Raw genomic sequence first — 4,455 nt, 5'->3', positions numbered from 1 at the left:
GGCGGGCCTCGGGTCGAGCCTGGGCAGACCGGGATGGGGGCGCGGGGGCTGAAGAGAGGGCAGGGAGGTGGGGACCATAAAGGGGAGGGGCGGCCGGAGGTGGGGAGGAGAAAGGGGCCCTGGCTCTGGGCCGTCTCGACGTCCAACACGTGCAGGTGGGAGGGACAGAGGGAGGAGATTGGGTTGGGCGGGAGGAGCGGAGGCCGCCCCCGCAGACGTAAGGCTAGGCGCCTGCAGCTTGCGGACTGCGGTAGTCCCGCAGTCTCGGCCCTGCGGACTCAAAACCCAGACAGCAACGCTCCCAGAGGCCAAGGCCAGCGTGGCGGCGCTCCCTGCTGAGCGCCACACGCATCCGCTCCCGGCCGAGCGCCCCCTGGGTAACCCGGCCAAAGGGGTGAGACCAGCCTCGGCGTCGAGGAGCTCACCGCCTCCTGGGGAAGGACTCGTCGCTGTGCCCCCGAGTCCAAGAGGGGTGATGCTCACGGAGGGAGACGAACGTCAATGAAAAAGGGCAGAGCGTGAGTGGAAAGAGGCAGCCCCCAAACGACAAAGTGTGGAGGAGCCAGGAAGGCAGAGGCAGAGAAAGTTAAGCGTGAAAGAAATGTCAGCCACTTTTACTAATAATCGCAACAATAACTTACATATATATGTATGTATATACTTTAAGGAAACACTTTTAGAATTTATGTGTTTTAATGCGATCCTTTGACAACATGAGCCATTCCTCTGCTCAAAACTGGACAGTGGTTCCCGCTTTCTCTCTGCATAAGAGCCACAGTCCTGCCTTGTGGGCTTTAAGGTCCTACATGACTTGGTCCCTTTTCTTCTCTGACCTCATCTCCATACTCCACCTCCATTTATGCTGCTTTGTGGTCCAGCAGTCCCTGACCCCTAGGCTGGTCACTTGGGCTAGATTTGGCTGTAAGGAGGCAACCAGCCCACATGGATTTAAATGGGTTATCACTTGCACTGACAGCAAAAGCAGTCAGCACGATGTCAGCACCTGGCGTCCCTAGTCCCATAGGATGACACCAAGCCCGAGGGGCCAGATGAACAGACCATGAGGAGTGGGTGGCTTTGCTGCTGAGCAGCCAACTCTAAAGTACAGCTGAGCAGTTTCATAGACTGTCACAGGTGGCTGCTGCTGTGTCCTTGGGGGCAGGGAGAGGCATGGAGGGGAAGGTGTGGAAATGCCTTGCTCAACTCAAAGTCTGGAGAAGGAAGAGAAACAGGCATGCCTTGAGAGAGAGAGATATGAAACTGCCTGCAACAGCTGCTCACCAGGCTCACCTTCCCCTGCCGCAGGAAGAATCACGGGACATTCCCCCAAGACCTGGGTAAGACTGCAGTCAAGGATCGCCTGCACGCCTATGTGGAGATGTGCAAGGTCGCCAGGCCGTCTCAGCTGAGCCCTTGTTCTCCTGCAGGTCCTTGCTGCTGCTTATATACATCAGGCTCTCTTCCACCGTGCGGTTTTGCATCGACTGTACCCTCTGCCTGGAATGCTCTTCCCCCAGACTCACCCCCTCTTGGTTAATTCTTCTCCTTCAGGTCTTTGCTAAGTCTCGCGTTCCTGTTGAGGCCCCCCTAGTATAAAACTGTCTAATTATTTATTCCTGTGTGATATACAACCCCAAACGCAGTGGGGGTAAACAGCAGCCACTGTACTAGATTCACAGATTCTGTGGGTCGGAGATTTAGATGGGGCACAAGGAAGATGGTTTGTCTTTCCTCTTCCATCTCTGCTGGGATGTTAGGCTCAATCACTGGGGACTAGAATGATCGGAAACAGGGGTCAGCAAACTATAGCGTGTGGGCCTATCGTCTGTGTTTGCAAATAAGCATTATTGGAACACAGCCGTTCACTGTGTGCTGTCTATGGCTGCTTCTGTGCTGTAATAGCAGAGTTGAGTACTTGTGACAGAGATCAGAGGGCCCACGAAGCCACACCATCTGGCCCTTTACAGAAGTTGACCAACCCCTGATCTAAAGGCCTGTTTCCTCACATAGCTAGCGCTTACACTGGGATGACTCAAAAGACCAGGGCTGCAGACCAGAGCACCTAAACAAGGCTTCTCCATGGTGGCCTTGGTGTAGCTGGAAGTCTTACGTGGAGGCTCAGGGCTCTAAGAGTGAACATTCATTCCAGTAAACAAGGTAGAAGCTGCATGGCCTTTCATGACGTAGCCCAGAGGTCACCCCACTCCACTACACCGGACTCTTGGTGGACGCAGTCACAACCCCACTCTCATGGGGAAGAGCCGTAGCTCCCACCTCCTGATGATGGAAGGGTCAAAGGATTTGCAGCATCCTTTTAAAACTTTCACGAAGAGCAAAGCTTAGCTAAAATATGGGATATCAACTCTATTGTATTAATTTTTTATACTTGCCATGCATCTAAATGTTATTGCAAGTTAACGTCCTAATTATTCAAGTCATCAAAATATGTGACAGGAAATGTGAGTTTAAAAGAAAAATCAGACCCCATATTACACAACTGTTTCCATCCTTACGGGATGTCTGCCCCAAAAGCCTACATTTGTGCAACTTTAGCAGGGCGACGCCAACCCAGGACCCATACTTCGGTGCCCACACTGTCTCCTGTATCTGCTAAGACTCCACATGTTACAAGGGGGAGCCCCTACTTCTATTATGTAAGAAAAAGAGGGAAAGTCAAGGGGCTATAGCAGTGTTCATCCAGGGGCTGGGAAAGTCGACCCCCACCGACTCAAGTGTAGAAGGGCTGTGTCCCAAATCAAGTGATATTGTGATCACAATTCATGCCTCAAGCATGTTCAACATATCAGTGACGGGATTTAAGACTAACAACTGAAGTCCCCAGAGGAGCATGCCAGACTACACATGAAAGATGTAAAGAGTTAGTTCTCAATGGCCCTATTTTTTAAATTTTATTAAAACATAGTTGATTTACAATGTTGTGTTCATTTCTGCTGTACAGCAAAGTGGCTCAGTTATACATACATATATATATATATTCTTTTCCATTATGGTTTATCACAGGATATTGAATATAGTTCCCTGTGCTCTACAGTAGGACCTTGTTGTTTATCCATCCTATATATAATAGTTTGCATCTGTTAATCCCAAACTCCCAATCCTACCCTCTCCCACTCCCCACCCCCCGTCAGCAACCACAAGTCTGTTCTCTATGTTTCATAGATATGTTCATTTGTGTCATATGTTAGATTTCACATATAAGTGATATGGTATTTGTCCTTCTCTTTCTGACTTACTTCGCTTAGTATGATAATCTCTAGATTCATCCTTGTTCCTGCAAATGGCATTATTTCATTCTTTTAAATGGCTGGGTAATATTCCATTGTATATATACCACATCTTCTTTATCCGTTCATCTGTCAATGGACATTTAGGTTGTTTCTGTGTCTTGGCTATTGTAAATAGTGTTGCTATGAACGTAGGGCTGCATGTATCATTATGAATTACAGTTTTGTCTGGATATATGCCCAAGAGTGGGATTGCTGGATCAATGACCCTATTCTAAACCCATATCCTCTCCCTTTGTTGTCCTACCCACCCATATACACATTCCCCTTGCCCCTTTCAGCCTTGTCTCCAGCTGGGGCCTATAATTGACTTCCCACTCCTGCATCCAGTCCAGCACATGGACCCCCAATTCAGAGCTGGCCTCCTCCCATCCATTTTAACATAGTGCAGATTGCCTAAAATTTAGGGATCGGGCTTAGCCTCACGGTATTCTATGAATGACAGATTGCCAAGAAACAATCCCATCCTGGTTTCAGTGCCAGAGAGCCATTCATTCATTTATGATTCCACAGAAATTGACAGCATGTGCTCAATTCCAGGTGTAAGACCAACCCCTGGAATGTGTCACTGAGCCAAAGCACAGCACCTCCATCAGGGAGCTACTATCTCATGGGCCAAATGCCAGTCAAGGACCACTTTGGTTCTCACCCGCCCAGCAGCCATTCCATGGTCCTCCCACCGCAGCACCCTGGTTTCCCTTTGCTGAACCATGCCTCCTGCACTCACATTCCCTCCTTCCCCTGCACCCGGAGGTGGTGTTCTCCTTGCTGCCTGAAAGATCGTTCTCTGTCACTCTCTCCAGGAGTCTCCAACTTTGAATCTCATATCATCAGACCTGCTTGCTGCGGTCACTACAGACCCCTTGGTCCCTCCCTCTCATTCCTTGAAGATTTCAGTACTTGCATCACTGTCACTCCTTTCACAAAATCCCTGTCATAATTCTTGGTGGTTTCAGTCCTGTATAAATGACATTCCAACACCACAGAGTCCAAGTCTCTTGACCTCTTGTCCCCCATGTTGTGTGCTGAGCAATGTGTTGGAAATCCATGTAAGTACCAAGTTCTTGAAATTTGCTGGGGAACTGGGATGGTGCCCTGTAAGAGAGTCAACTCAGAGCACCCCAAATCTTAAGGGAAGCACAAGCTTCTT

The sequence above is a fragment of the Lipotes vexillifer genome, unplaced genomic scaffold, assembly GCF_000442215.2.
Source record: "Lipotes vexillifer unplaced genomic scaffold, Lipotes_vexillifer_v1.1 scaffold1139, whole genome shotgun sequence".
Taxonomy (NCBI): Eukaryota; Metazoa; Chordata; class Mammalia; order Artiodactyla; family Lipotidae; genus Lipotes; species Lipotes vexillifer.
This window is presented reverse-complemented; position numbering follows the sequence as displayed.